Genomic DNA, 17,140 nt, shown 5'->3' with positions numbered 1-17,140 from the left:
AGTTAGGACTCATGGATATAAAAAATAAATAAAATAAATATAAATAAAAATCTACAATCCTATGTTATACGAGTTGACACGGATTAAAGGACCTGGCTAAGACTAGCTTGACACGAAAAGATATAAAAAAATAAATAAATAAAGAAAGTTGACGCTAAAAAGACACCTAAACTGGACAGGCTGTAGTATATCGGTTATAACTTTTGATCTGTGACTCTGATTTCGACGAAACAAACTCCAAATGAAAGATAAAACTCAGGGCTACAGATCCATAGGTGGCACGACATGTAACTCTTTCTAGAACTCCGACTATGACCAAAAAGAATTGACTCTTGTGCAGTATATGAGAATAAAAATCCGGGTTGACTCAAATTAAAGAAAAAAAAAACTATGACTCGACTCTAAAAAAATTAAAAGGGTTTGATATGAGAAAAAATAATTAAAAAAAATTCAATAAAAAAATGCACATATAAGCACATCGTCAAGCATGATGCAATGAAGTTCGCAACCTAAAGTCAAGATCTATGTTCGACTGTGGTGAAGCTTAAATTAAAAGGGTGTTAAAGGGTACCATGGTTAAGAGTTTGGACGCGTTAGCAAGGCAGCCTCCCTTGAGGGTGTATCCCAACGGGCGGTTCCGCGAGTTCGTGATGAAATCGAACTCGACTCCATGGTTTGGGTGGATTTAAAAACTCGGATGAACCCTTATTTCCATGAGCGTTTTCGAGTTGATAGAGCATAAATCCTCCGAGCTAGCCACACACGTAGAACACGTACTATTGTGGTAAAATAGGTAATCTAAAATGCATATGCATAAGTGACGATTCCAATTAAATCGCAGGAATACAATTTAAGAATCTTTCAAGTCTCATCCACTAATCTCAATTAAATACTGATCACTCAAATCCATAAATAACCAAGAATCCTCCCTAGTGGAGTCGCCAAATTGTAGGCGTCGCTCGAAGTGCGCCTACGTTAAAGCATGTGGTGAATATGTTTGACACTCATAGAAAGTGGGAATTGACATTATGATTAGGGAAAAGGAAAGTAGGGAGCCGCCAACAAGTTTTTAAGGAACTTGTAAACCGTTTACGGATCATAAAAGGCAACCACGAATAAAGGACAACGATAGGTAACAACGATTGACCAGTGAATGTTACACCCCATTCATAATCCATGAGATTAATTACTAACCTCATATGGTTTGGAAACACGAAAGGAGGATCGGGGATGATGGTACGAAGTGAGTCATGGAGTCACATTCGCCCGCATTGGCCTATACTCGATTCTTATAGTGAAAAGTGATTCCTGCGATCTCAAAGGCATGCAAACAAAATATTCATTTCTCTCTAAACTATTATTAAGCTAAATTGGTTGAATATTACGCAACATATAATTCTTAAATATCGTGATCACTTGATTAAACAACAAGATTAAAAAGGATCCTTAACCGGTTGTCCAAATTATCTTATTAGGCGTGGTTTTCAATTACATATTCCCTTTAACATGCAATATGGTGATCAATAGTAACAATAGAATAAACATTAATATTGGAAGAAATTCAACAATAAATTGTTAGTCAAATCAAATTCATAATAAACCTAATCATGATACTAGCAATATAAAATAATAAGAGTAATTAAGTTATTAATTACTCACTTTCTGCGCTTCCTTGAACTGCTACATCATGAATAAAATGTTAGTAACTTCAATAAATATATAAATCAAATTGAAACAATTAAATTAAATAAAAAGTAAAGTTGATTTGGGCCAAACCCTCCGTCAATTGTACCTTTCACGCCTTGGTTTAAGTATAGAACTTTGGGTATTGTATGGACTCCTTGGAGTACTTAGGTGAAGTATTATGGAAAAATAGGGAGGCTAGTGTTTAGGCTAAAGAGGGAGATGAGAATGATTTGATAGTCAAGCTTGTTGATGATTCAAAAAGGGGAGATATAACCTCTATTTATAAGGAAAAAAGAAGGGTCTAAGAATTAAGAAAAGATAAGAATTCGAATATAATTAAATTCTTGCAATAGACAGTTTTTGCGATTTTTGGTTTTATCATATCTTTTGATACAAAAATCGGAATAAGATAACTAATATGTCGTTGGAAATATGTTGAAGTCTACTTTATAAAACAATTAGAATCAGATTAAAATTCTTTGTAGAATAAAAGATATGGACAAAATTGTGAGACTGTGTCAGTTTTAGATAGAGTTTGATATTTCATTCATATCTTTTCCGTTATAGCTCGGAATTGATATTATAATTGATCATTGGAAAGATCCTTACCCTTTTAAGTCCTAGAACATTGGTTAATGTTTGAAATCTACAGTGTAGATCCGATTTTGCCCCTGTTTTTTTCCTTTATCTTTTTTTCTTTTCGTTTTTGCCTTTTCCTTGTTAATTGACTTAAGTCTTCAACCCTGAAACCTTCATTCTCGTTTTTTCCCCTTTTCGTGCTCTACCATTCATTTCTTCCATTTGCTTTCTCTGTCCTTTGAACTGGTCTTTCAGTCTTTCTCACTCTCACTCCATCTCTCCTTTCTCACTTCATTTTCTGTCTCTTCACTCTCCACTCACCTTTCCTCCCCCCATTTTTTGCACTCCCTCTTAGATTCTCTCTCTTCAATCGCCATTAATGTAAAGCTCGAGAAATAACAACAACAACAACCATTTCGAAGATGAAGCATATACTTCGGAAGCTACACATCGGTAACGACCATCACAATCACCATCACTCGGCGGCTCGTCGGATACCGAATAATCGGACTCAGGAATCGGAGACTTCGACGGCGAAGACTCCGTTGTCGTCTTTGTCAACGTCGTCATCACCGCCGTCGGTATCTTCGAGTCGAGTGATCGGACAGTAAGGGAATCGACGCCGCGACGGGTGGTGGAAATGTCAATAGAAGAAATCCTGCTGATTGACATTTTTGATCCTCCATTGAAGCAGCTTGCGAAGTATGTTGTTAATTATGTTGATTTTAATTTTTGATGTTGATGTTGATGCACATAATTAACACCTTGGCTGGGTTGATTTTAATTTGGGGTTTTGTAAAAAAAAAAAAAATTGATCTTGCTTGTTTATTATACAAAGTACTATATATATATATATATATATATATATATATATATATATATATATATATATATATATATATATATATATATATATATATATATATATATATATATATATATATATATATATATATATATATATATATATATATATATATATATATATTTAATTGATTAAGTTATTGTAATGATTAATGAAGTTTACCCTGTATAATTGAAGTGATTTTTATTTTTGAGCATTTTGGAATTGAGGTAAAAATTTGGAGGTAATAGGTGGCGTTGGCTGTGATTTAGTGGGGAATTGAGGAATTAGTGATGTGGGGTTGTTGTTGGTGCAAGATGTTGGAGCAGCAGCAAGGCATTAGGGTTGCTGGTGGCTGCTGTTCGTGAGGGAGAAAGGATTTGTGGTTGGGTGAGGTGGGGGATTATGGCTCGTTGGTGGGGTGTGTGGGCGTTTTTGGTGGTGACAGTTGGCTATGGTGGTCGGGAATTGGTGGAATCGGGGCTGAAGGGTGGGGGTGGAATAGGGTCTGGTTGGTGGGCGGTATGTGGGAGTTTTGGGCTGGTGGGAAGGGGACATCCTGTAACTTAGCCTTATTAAGGATCTTCATTATAGGTAACTAGAAAATCATGACAATAATAATAGCTTGTTTGTTATTCCTGCTTGATTCTAAAACTAAATTATTTTGTGCTTAAAGGATGGCGACGAAACTCAGAATCGACGTTTCTGTTGTATCTTGTAAGCATTTTGTATACAATTCAAGTGTTTAGTACTGTAGGGAATATTTCAAGCATTACCCCTAACTTGAACCCCACTGTGATCATACACTAAAGTACGGTGGCGTTCAAAGGGAAAGAAGATAGAGCAAAAGAGTTGCCAATAAGTTTTAGGAACTTGTAAACCGTTCACAAGGTGAAGGTTACACCCCTTAACGATCCAAGAGATCGTTAACTCCAATAGGTCTGGAACCATGACTGGTAGTTCGGGGATCAAGGTAAAAATCCAACCTAAAAGAGATTGAACCTGCCCTAATAATCGACCTCTACTTTATTCTGATCGTACTCATGTGCTCTTTCTGACTAACATGCAATCAATAGGTTTACCCTAAACCTGTTTATCTATGTTGGTTGAATATTGTAGAGAATATTTCAAGCGTTATCCCTAGTTTGAACCCCACTGTGATCATACACTAAAGTACGGTGACGTCCAAAGGGAAGGAAGCTAGAGCAAAAGAGTCGCCAACAAGTTTTGTAGGAACTTGTAAACCGTTCACGAGGTGAAGGTTACACCCCTTAACGATCCAAGAGATCGTCAACTCCAATAGGTCTTGAACCATGACTTGTAGTTCGGGGATGAAGGTACAAATTCAACCTAAAAGAGATTGAACCTGCCCTAATAATAGGCCTCTACTTTATTCTGATCGTATTCATGTGCGCTTTCAGACTAACATACAATCAATAGGTTTATCCTAAACCTGTTTATCTATGTAGGTTGAATATTAATGCACAAACAAAACTATTATTGACGATCATTTGAATTATAATCAAATTAACCCTAACAAGATTATTAATTATCTTATTAAGTGTGATTACAAGTACAAATTCCCTTTTAAACATGCATAAAAGGTGTGATCATGCAATAACAATAAATATAATCAAGCAACATAATAATCATAACAATTATAATTAAAATATCATGATCATAAATTATAACAATTATAATCATAATTAACATAATTATGTTAAAACATAATAATAATAGCAAGATCCTAGACATGATACTAACAAGATTAATAACAAACCCTAGCATGTCACTAAACAATAAAAATCAAAGCTTTAACCCTAACATGATACTAACAATCATAAATATTAGGAAGAACATAAAAGGCATCATACTTTTAATCATATTTGATATTAAAGTTACCCTAGACATGAGACTAGGAATCATAATAACAACCTAAGTATAATTTTTACATCAAAACAATAAATCAATTAAAGCACTTATTTGGATGCTTCGTACCTCTTTCTAATAACAAAATACACACGTTAGTAACTTCAAGGAAAATAATAAAACAAACAATTAAATTAAATAATTGAAATAGAGATATGAAACCAAACCCTCAGAAATTAAAACCTTTCACGTCTAGGGCGAAGGCAACTTCGAACAATGCTAGGTTTATTTAAGTCTTGCGAATGCGGAATTTTGTATTTTGAGAAAAGGCTAGTTTAGAAAAGAGAGAGAGAGTAATCAAGAATTTCTTGATGAGAGTTGGTGAATCAAAACGAAGTTTTTAGAAGGCTATTTATAGAGAAAATCAGCCGAAAAGAAAAAAAATCGAAACAGAGTTCTGACGCGTAAAACGAGGTTGGCGTCAGACGCTGACATTAGCGCTAGGCTCTAACGCTAGCGCCAGGCGCCAAGCTTAGCGTTAGGCGCTAATGCTGGCGTTTGGCACTAATTTAATTATTGACGCGTTTTCTAAAAATCAGATAGAAATTGCCGTATAGGAGGATAAAATCGTATTTTTCTCAAAAACATTCTTTTATTCTGATTAAAATTCTAAAAAGTCAACAAAAGCCAATTTATCAATGCTAATTGAATTAGGAATGAAAAGAACCTTCTAGAAGAATCTAGAAGACTAAAACCATTCCTAATTGCATTAGGAATGATAAATCCATATTAGCCCCTCTAGATCATTGGGCCGCATATAAGGCTCAAACCAGGCCAAGTTTAGTAATTTGACCATAACTTTCTCAATATTCATCGAAATTGGGCTTATAATATATCGTTGGAAAGCTCTCTTCATGCCCTATCCAACTACACTAATATTGGACCCATATCATGTACCAACCAAACTGGATTGACTGTTTTCTTAAAATAGGTTTTCAAAAACACAGAGAAGAGAAAAGAAATTAAAACTATCCGCAACACTAGACTTTCCACACTTTCAATTCATTCGATAATGATTCGACGTAAAAGGTACTCATCACTGGATTTGGTTTTGGGGAGACACAAATGGTTGTTGACAGAAGCCCCCACTTTGACTGAGTTTGGAGAAACGCAAGTGTCGAAAACAAAAGTCAAAGTATCGATAGGGACGAAGAATGATTCTGGACGTTCTGCGATCCTAAATAATTCTTGCAACGCCGATAACTGCAAACTAGCGTTAGTTAAAACAAATAAAAGAGTTAAGAAACGCGTGTCTTGCACCGTTGAGCACACATCTCTGAAGTAACTGATTTGTTGCTGTATTTCTGTATTTTTGACGACCTCCTGCAAGCTAGAGAATGCCATCCCGCTTGAAGACTGATACGCTTGTAACTGCCTCCAATTTCCGCCTTGATAATCTTCCGCAAGCTAGGGAACACTATCGAAGATTGCTTCGCTTGAAACGATCCTCTTCCGCTCTATGACCATCTTCCACATCTTAAGGAACACGATCGAAGACAACTTCGCTTGAAATCACCTTCAGTTGTTTGTGACAACTCTCCGCAAGCTAGGGAACGCTGCCAAAGATATCCTCGCTTAAAGCTACCCTCATTTATTGCGATAATATTCCAAAGAAAATTATACCGCTTGTCGATCTTTAAAAGCTCGCTTGAACTTTGCTTCCGCTATGCATGTACGTCGGCTCTTCTGCTGCTTTTGAATCTGTATGTTGGTGCCTTTCCCTGAATGAACCAATATGTCGGTGCCTTTCTGAATGAACCAGTATGTCGGTGCCTTTTGCAATGAGCCAATGATTAGGCGCTTTAAGCTAAGTGAGACGATCTTTCATCAGGTTGATCACTTTATGTAATCAAGCCGATTACTAAAAATCGTGTCAAATTGCTTAGAGGGGCTAACTGGCGTACCAAGGAACCCAAAATATATTGCATAATGTCGGAACAACCGTACTGAGTGGCTGAACGTTCTGGTGCCGCTAAAATAACATCAGCGCCGCTTATCTGGCTGTAGCGCCAGACGCTGGAGCTAGCGCCAGGCACTAATCTTTATCGACTGACGCCAAGGTCTGACGCTTGGCGCTAGAGTCGGGCTTTCCTTAAATACCCTTCTCTTCTTCATTTCTGCTGCTGTTGTTCGCGTTTCTTGCTCGAGAATTCTCAGAACTTCAATTCACTCGTTCTTGCTCGTTTCTCAACCAAATTAGCTCAAATTTGTTGCAAATCAAAGCTTATTCCATCCATTTTCCCGATCTATGTAAGTTTCTTCCAAACTCACCCCAGTTTTAATGAACTTTTCATGCATTAATCCACGAATTTCTTGAAAATTCGAAATTAGAATTGCTTAATTCTCTTTGTTTATCAAATTTTATGCCATGAAATTGCTTGATTATGCTTATATATTGCCTTGGGAGTAATTTGAGACTTGTTTGACTCAATTTGGTGAAGAGATGAACAAATCACCATTGTTGAACCTCTTAAGGTCGGGAAAACAATGTGGCTTGTTCTTGATGTTTATGCTAGCAATTTTTGTCCAATTTGTCACAATAATTACTATAGTGTTGCAAGAAATTTTTTGGTTTCTTGAAAATGTCGTGTATGCTCTATTTGAATTTGTGCTCTGTTTTAGTACTACATACTCTGTTTTTTGCAAACATAGTATCATGCGGATAGGCGAACCTTAGATACCATAGAACCTTAATTTATAATGATTCTGCACAATGTAGCATGGATAGATAGCGAGGCTCTGGTTCACGGTCCCGAGACGTTCGACGGGAGCATGAGCCTGTAGAGGACGACGCTGATGCGTCTACTTCGCTCGGTCGACTTCCTAAGTGGGATGAGCGGACCTTGTACTTCTCTCTCGTCCACCACATCTTTGAAAGGGTGAGACGGGGCGTCACAGTTGGGAGGACATGCTGCCATGGTTCCGGTTGTGACGGTTTGGGCGACCTGTACAAGATGTACATCGCCAAAGACGATCAGACGAGACTTCTATGGGAGTCTTGCGCGCTTACTGCACTGTTCGAGACCTCCGAGGCCATGGTTGCTTCTAGCGGGGGTCACCATGTATTCCGTGCTCTGGTGGAGTTCTTTTGGGACACCACCAAAACTTTCTACTTTCCCTGGGGTGAGATGATGGTCACTCCTACCGACTTCAGTCTCATTACGGGACTGGAGTTTAGCTCTGTGGCGTTGCCGTTCGACAGTAGGATTGATGTCTTTTCTCATGAGGTCGAGGAGCTGTTGGGTCCGATTGCTTTTCGGACTTGAGCTGAGGTAGAGTCGACTCAGTTTAGTGCTAGGGGGATTCGCCGCTCGACTCTGGTAGCGGTTTTCGATGATGGTGCGATTACCCGAGAGCAGCGGGTGCGCATCTTTGCACTTATCTTGCTGTAAGGGACATTCTCCCCTGACAAGGGTAGTAGGGCGCTGCTTTACTACCTGCCGTCCGTGATCTACACCGGATCAGGACTTATGACTGGGCCAGCTTGGCATATGCTGATTTCATCCGAGCGTTGCGGGAATTGTGTCGGCATCGGTCCTTCGCGGGAAACGTTGCTCTATCCGGCTTTTGGAGGGTCGTAGAGGTATACTTTATTCCCTATAAAGTTTAGCTCTACATTTTAGTTAGCACTCGCTGATAACTTTTGCTTCTTGTAGATCTGGTTCTACGAGTACTTCCCCTCAGCTGCGCCGGCGAGACCGTTGCCGCGCAGGCTTCCAGTTAGTGCTTCCTAGGGCAGCCTTCGTGTGGGGATGTCCACTGCCTATGTCCAAAATTGGATCATCTCGGTATAATTCATTATTTATTTGAACATTTTGTGATGCCTTAGCTAGATTCTTGTCTGATAGACGCTCTTCGCAGGAGTTTGAGGTGTTGTACCGACCGTGGGTCGACTTGGTAGTCCCTGGGCTAGCCGCGCAGTATTCTGCTGAGCGTCGCTATTTCTTGGGGACTTATGGAGCGGCCGCATATCTTGGGGAGAGGGTTACTATACAACATTCCTCAGATACCTTTGTCGTTCCTACTCCTCCACCACGTCACATGTTTAATGCCACGAGGTTGGTGAGCATGTCAGAGGGAGCCGACACCCCTTGGCGATCTTACACGATCCCTGGGCGATGCTATGAGGAGGATCTAATGCCGTTGTTAGCTCCAGTTCCTGTACCGGATGAGGATGTGGCGATATGATTTTCAGCTTTTACCTTTCGTTAAGTAGTACCCAAGTGATGCTTCATTGATTTTGTTTTGCCCTGTCAGGATGATCCTGCCGAGTTCGTGCCACCCCGTATGTCTATCCACTATCAGGGGACATATGGGCCGATTGAGGAGATGATTCCTCCGGCTCCTGAGGGCGAGCGCTTTGTGGAGTGGTCGATTTCTCGTCACCAGACTCGGGTAAGCTTGTTTATTTGCAACTTTTGTCCATATATGTTATGCATGTTTACTAACTTATTTCTTTGACAGTTCTCACGCGAGGTGGTTTCGGCGATGGCACGATGCATAGATGACTTCCGGAGCCAGCTCGTTCGGATGAGGAACGTGGCTACATGTCGTCGAGAGGACGCCGTTAATGAGGTAGCTTCCCTTCTTATTTTTTTAATTAGCACTTCTACTTTGCATGTTTCTGATCTTATTTTTTTCTTGCAGGGTCAGCCCATTCCTTCTCGTACCCGTACGAGACCTGAGGTGCGGAGGGATCTGGCGAGGTCTAGCTAGAGACGTCGTCGCACTGGTTCGGGTGGTCAGAGCGGTCGTTCAGAGGCTGCTCGTACCGAGGCGGTAGAGGGCTCAGACTCTTCATCTGAGGGTGCACATACTGCGCCGGTAGGCCAGGGAGAGGCTACCTCGGCTCTTAGAGGTGGTGGGATGTACGAGGTCGGCTCGTCATCGCAGCAGCCTCCGCTGCCTCAGCCTCAGGTTGATCTTGGGTGGATGGGTCCCGTGTTGAGTTTTTCTCCTCCCGAGGAGGTCAGAGCTGGCGCTGGAGCTGGTGGAGAGGTTACTCCTCGTACGACGCAGTTTTATGAGATGATGGGTGTACGTCCCCCGGCGCCGTAGTTTGTTCCTGTGCTTTTTATTATTTATTTTGACTTTGTATAGAACTTTGCCTTTTATTAGACTCATTATTTAGACATGTTTGTATATACATACGATTATGAGTTTATTCATCTTTTGTCGTGTTTTTCATTTTTTATTATTGTTATTATGTGCATGTTTGTGTGTGCAAAGAAATTGTGAAAAATAATTTTGCGCAAAAATTCCGTCATTTTTATTATTGATGGAGAGTATCCGACTTTCTCCCCCAAAAAGGAAAAAATGAAAAATAAAAGTCAAATAAAATATTGGATTTATAAAAACTTGGAAGTTAGTCTAAATAAAATCCGAAAAATAATATAATTAATATAATAACTATATTAAATAAGAGGAAGGGATAAATGCATTTTTTTAAAAAAAAAAAAAGATAAGGAAATTGTAAAGTCATTAGCAGACTCGAATCAGGTCAAAAACGCGGTTTTTTTAGAAAGCGCGTACGATGAGACATGTTAGCGCCAGCTGGCGCCACGCGTTTTGGTGTAGCGCCAATATGTGGCGTCTAGCGCTGATGAGCGCTGACTCCGAATCCTTCCTGGATTAAAACTGCTCCAATTTTGTGCATAAATAACCCCCTGCCCAACCGATTTTCTTCATAATTTCAGCAAATAAAATTTTTCTTAGCTTTTAGAAAAATAACATCATGTCTCTAGTCTCCAAAAGTTTTACCAACTACACTCATGAATGGTGTTGGTCTCTTAATGACAAGGAGAGAAAAGAGTTAGATGTGTTTCACTTGGGGGGTATTTATGGTGTCAAAGGGATAGATCTTGATGCAGATTTTATTCATACCGATCTAGAATATTGGGATGTAGATACTCATTGCTTTAGAATAGGGTATGATGAAATTAGCCCTTTGCCGGAAGAATTCGGTGCTATTTTAGGCTTCCCTGCGCTAGATCTTGTAGTAATCCCTAGAATAAATGAATATTATTATAAGGACTTTAAACGCTTCTTCAATTTAAAAGACAGAGATTTATCAAAAATAGTAGATGGTAGCGTAGTTAATTTGAAAGAATTTGCTCGCCATTATTTTGATAGACCTTATTCTGAATCTTTCCATGTTTATAGAAGAAGGGCTTTCCTGTTTTGCATGCTTAATAAATTTTTTCTTACTAGTGGTAAAAATAATGAGGGTTAATCAATTATATCCACTGTTTTAGAACAAATTGAGTCTGGGAGAAATCCAATGCCCTTAATAGTTGGAGAGACTATGCTTAGCCTTGATGAATTAAAGAAAAATCCAAAAGCACCTTTTCGGGGCTCTCCAATTTTATTACAGGTAGAAAAATAATATTTTTAATTACAGAAATCAAAAATATTTTTTTGTATAGTAATAATAATATATTTGCATTGCAATTTTTACAGATGTGGCTAATGGAAAGACTGGAATTAATTAGTCCTCCGGACAACATTGAGAAGTATACTCCAAATTGCTTTGTGAGAAGGAAGAAACGCTTCTCTAAGATGGGGCGCCATGAATGGAAGAAAGTCTTCGAGTCTTGTAATTTTGCCATCAAGTAATTCATCACTTGGTGGAAAATAGAAAAGATGGTTGGTGTCAACAAGCAACCTTTCTGCCATCTTCCAAGCTTGTCCCGCACGACTTTTTATTATCCCTGCAGGGTAAAAAGACAGTACGACCTACTTCAGACTATTCCTTCCGGTGATCTTTGTCGTCCCTACGAGTTCCCTGTCTCTCAGGAAGTAGAAAAATTTGATGCTTATTGGAGCGCTAGACCTTTATGGGAAGTAATTACCCAAAAGGTTCCTCCTTCCTTGCCCAATGATGTGAAAAATTGGCTTCTGAAGAAACCTTCAAAGGACGTGAAGAAAAATCAGAGTAAAACTAATGTGAAGAGTCGTCTAGGTGACAAGGTGATTCATGTTTAGGAACGCTTGGGGTGAAATAATTGAGTTCAAAACACCTATAATGCCTAAGAAGAAGAGCACCGCAAAAGATAAAGGAAAAAGGAAAGTTGACGCCACAAAAAGAAAGCCTGGGTAGTAAAGAAGCATGGGGTCCTAGCCGAGGGGGAAACTATTTACTCCAAGATTGAATGTAGGTCCTCTAAAGGATGCCTACTAGCTAAGGTTATGGATGAGGAAGAAGATGCAGACAAGAATTGGAAAAGGGTTAAGAAAGAGAAAGAAGATTAAGAGCATTGCTTAATTTTCAATTATTAGACTTAGTTTTTAAATTTAAAGTTAATTTATTTAAGCTTTATTTAAATTCCATCAATAATGTAATTTATTTTATTAATAAAATTCCAGCTTTTTAATTAAATTATTTACTTTAAAATTATTTTATTAAAGCAATGAAAACCGAAGAATTAATTTTCCAGAAATTTTTTCGAGTACGGAAGTCGAAAATTTTCCGAAAAACACCGAAATATTCCAAGACATTTTAACTGTAAATTGGCGCCACAATTCCGCAACTGGCGCTAACCGCGGCAGTCTGGCGTCAGGCGACGGATGTTGTCGTCTGGCGCTGATGTTCATCAGCTGGCGCCAGAATGTTTTCTGTGACGCCGATGTTTCATCGATCTTCTGTTGAATTTTTTTATTAAGTCTGAGATGCGAGATTTGAAAAAAATAAAGTGGCCGCACCCGTAAAGGGTTGCCTACGTATCCTTTCTTAAGGAATCAGGCAAAACGTAGGTCTCTTGAGTATCCTACTCAAGTAATTATGGGTAGTATTTCTTAAGTTGGTCAAGATTTGTCATGTTCGAGAACTCATTGCCATCCATGTCAGTTAATTTTGCTGCACCTCCTGACAGGATTGTTTTGACAATGTAGGGTCCAGACCAATTAGGTCTAAATTTTCCCCTTGGATCTAAAACATTTTTTCTTAATGCTTTTAACACCAAGTCTCCTACTTTGATGTTTCTTGTCTTGACCTTCTTATTAAAATGTCTAGCCATACGAGTTTGATAACATTGAGTGTGATGTAGAGTTTCTAGTCGTTTTTCATCGAGTAGAATTAGCTCTTCATATCTTACCCTAGTCCATTCAACTTCATCGAGTTTGCTTTCTAACGCGATGCGTAGAGATGGAATCTCTAGTTCGACAGGTTGTACGGCATCCATTCCATAAACCAAGGAAAATGGCGTATTTCATGTTGATGTGCGAATTGACGTGCGGTAACCCTACAATGCGAAGTGAAGTTTGTCAGGCCAATCCTTGTAATTTTCCGTCATTTTCTCGATGATAGTTTTTAAATTCTTATTAGCTGCCTCGTCTGCTCCATTTGCCTAAGGTCTATAAAGGGAGGAATGATGATGTTGAATGCCATATTTTTGTAGCAATTCTTCACATTCGGCTTGAAAGTGAGTTCCATTGTCACTTATCATTTTATGTGGGACTCCGTATCGACAAAAAATATTTCTTTCGATAAAGAGTGCTACATGTTTTGCGGTGAGTTTAGCGTATGATTGCGCTTCGACCCACTTTGTGAAGTAATCAATTGCCGCTAGGATATATTCGTGACCTCCTGTTCCTAGGGGAGTGATTTTGCCGATGATGTCAATTCCCCATGTAGAGAATGGCCATGGCGACGTGTAGGTGTAGAGCAAGGATGGAGGAACATGTTGTAAATTAGCATAAATTTGGCACTTAGGGCATCTTTTTACGTATTGATGGCAATCCCTATTCATTGTATTCCAATAGTATCCTTCTCGCATTATCTTTTGCAGTAACATTTTGCCGTTTATGTGGGTTCCACAAATTCCTTCGTGGACTATCCTCATTGCTCTTTGGGCATCCTTTTTTCCTACACATAAGAGAGCTCGACCCTTAGGTACCCTTTTATGTAGCTCGTTGTCTATGAGTACATATTGGGAAGCCAAGAGTCTTAATGCTCGTTTTGCTCTTTTGTCAGCATGGGGAGGGTATTCTCCTTTGGTGACATAATTAAGTATATCCGTATACCACGGTTCTTCTTCTTCTTCTTCTTCTTCTTCTTCTTCTTCTTCTTCTTCTTCTTCTTCTTCTTCTTCTTCTTCTTCTTCTTCTTCTTCTTCTTCTTCTTCTTCTTCTTCTTCTTCTTCTTCTTCTTCTTGGATTATTTCATCATCTTCTATAGCTTGAATATATGTTGGTTTTTGCCTTTTTTCTATAGTTAGAGGCATTTGCTCGATTTCCATAGGAATCCTAACTATTGAGGCTAGTCTTGCCAAGGCATCAGCAAATTGATTTTCTTCTCTAGGTAGATATGTGTATTATACCTTTTCTAACTGATTAGTAAGAGTTTCCAGATAGGTTTGGTAAGGGGCTAGACTTTCGCTCCTTACTTTCGACCTTTTGGAGATTTGATTGATGATCAATGAAGAGTCTCCGAATATCCTTGACTTTTTTACTCCCAATGCCAAAGCTGTTTCAAGGCCTACCACGCATGCTTCGTATTCGTCAGCATTGTTGGTAACGTCGAAATCAAGCTTTATGGAGATTGGAACATGCTCTTCTTTAGGTGATACTAGTAATACTCCAACGCCACACCCCTTTTGGTTTGAGGCTCCGCCGAAGTATAAGGTCCAAGTATCATATTCAGTGACCATTAAGTCTTCATCTGGGAATTCATTGTCGTGTATTGGCGTCGAGTCTTCTATTGGAAAGTTCGCTAGAAAGTCTGACACCACAGATCCTTTGATAGCTTTTTGCGGCATGAACCTTACATCAAACTAGGCTAAATTGACTATCCATATTGATATGCTTCCATTGAGTGTAGATTTCTCGAATTGATACTTGAGTGGATCTAATCGGGAGACTACGAAGACTGTATGCACTAGCATGTAATGTCTTAACTTGGTTGTGGCCCACACCATGGTGAGACACAACTTCTGAAGTGGTGTATAACGTGCTTCATATTCGAGCATTTTCTTGCTTAGATAGTAGATCGCGTTTTCTTTGCCTTCTACTTCTTGTGCTAGCATAGCTCCCATTGTCTCTTTGGTAACTGTTAAGTACAACCTAAGAGGTATTCCCGGAAGTGTTGGTGCTAATACGGGAGGATTTGCGGGATAGGCTTTGATCTTTTCAAAGGCTTTTTGACACTCGTCATCCCATATTATTGGTACATTCTTCTTAAGCTTTTTAAAGATTGGTTCACATATCGTCGTCAATTTTGATATGAACCTACTTATGTATTGCAACCGGCCAATGAATCCTCGAATCTGCTTCTCGGTTTTGGGCGGTGGCATTGACATGATTGCTTTGATCTTGGTTGGGTCTATAGATGGGTTCAACCTCATATTGTATTTTCTTAGCCTTTCGAAAAATTTTCTTAAGGCTACTTGATGGCCTGGGCGGTCTTTTGACTTTACAATCATGTCGTCCACATACACTTCGACTTCTTTATGCATCATGTCATGGAGTAAGGCAGTCGCTGCACGTTGGTAAGTAGCACCCGCGTTTTTCAACCCGAATGGCATTTCCGTGTAGCAGTAAGTTCCCCATGGTGTTATGAAGGTTGTTTTCTCCATGTCTTCTTCTGCCATGAGAATCTAATTATAGCCTGCGTATCCATCCATGAACGAGAGAAATGCGTGATTTGCTGTGTTATCCACCAAAATATCGATGTGTGGTAAAGGGAAGTCGTCCTTTGGACTTGCCTTTTTTAGATCTCGATAGTCGACATACATTCTTACCCTTCCATCTTTTTTCGGAACTGGGACGACGTTGGCGACCCATTCGGGGTATTTTGATACCTTGATGAAACCTGCAATTATTTGTTTTTGAACTTCTTCTTTTATTTTAAGAGCTACGTCGGGTTTCATTCGACGTAACTTTTGTTTTACAGGTTTCATTCCCGAAATTAGTAGTATAGTGTGTTGAGCTATTTCTCTATTAATGTCTGGCATATCTTCATATGACCAAGAAAATACATCGATGAATTCTTTAAAAGAGTTAATTAAATCGGTTCTTTCTTGTTCATTAAGTGTTAGTCCGATTTTAACTTCTCTTTTATTGGTTGAATCATTTGAGATATCAACCGTCTCAGTTTCTTCAATTATCGGTGTTTTCTTTTCGAGTGTTTCCATTGCTTTAATAAGTTCTTTGTATTTTTCATTGTTAGTTAGGCAATGCTCGTCATCTTGGGTTAAAGAAGAACACAAGAAGTAAGGAGAAGAAGTTATATTATTATACTCTGAGATCATTACATCAAAGAGTGATATGTCCTCAGGGACTTGATCACTAAATATTGTAGGAGAAGAGATAGAAGGGGAAGGTGCTAAAACTAAAGACCTAGATGACTCTATAGGGAGAGACTCTGACTCTGACTCTGACGACTCTTCGAACATCGGTCCTTGCCCTGTCGTGATGGAGATCTTTCTTCCACTTGGAGTAGTCACCTTGACGGTCTTGTGCCACCCTTGAAGTGATCCTTCCGCTTGAGTGATTAGCTTCGAGGGATTGAAGCTTTCGCTTTGTAGGACTGTCTGAATGAGCGAGAAGTTATCCCCTTTATATGTCGGCTTATCCTTTTCTCGCCCAAATAATAATCCCATGACATTAAAGTCAAAGAATGTGGGTGCTTTCTCCTTAGAGACAGGAGTTGGGATTTCATCTGTGCAATAGCAATCCAAGAAAATTTCAAATCTCGGTTGCCTTATGCCATTTACGATAAATGGTTCGGGAAATTCGTGGCATGGAAAGTCCTCTCCTTCTTTTATGAATTGACCATTAAGGTTAGAGGGTACTGATCCATTGGGATTGCTTTCTTTTGAATGCGAGCGTCCCTACGTGCCTTTGATTTCTCCTGGGCTCGGTTAAGATCTTTCTGAGTCGGTTTGAAACCAAGTCCGAAAGTATCTAATTTAGGGAGGCCAGGTGATTCCAGCGGTTTTGCTATTCCTTTCGTCTTTCCTAGGGTCATCCCAGGGAAATGTCCTTGCTTTTTCAGAATAGCATTCACGATCATGTTGGAATGGGGGTCGTGGCAGAGAGGGGTCCTTTCATCCTCCTGGATTAAGGAGACCTCTTCATTAAAGCCCCACAAATCTTCATCATCTT

The sequence above is a fragment of the Chenopodium album genome, chromosome 9, assembly GCF_948465745.1.
Source record: "Chenopodium album chromosome 9, dcCheAlbu1.1, whole genome shotgun sequence".
In the NCBI taxonomy this organism is placed as follows: domain Eukaryota; kingdom Viridiplantae; phylum Streptophyta; class Magnoliopsida; order Caryophyllales; family Amaranthaceae; genus Chenopodium; species Chenopodium album.
Note: the sequence above shows the minus strand (reverse complement) of the source record.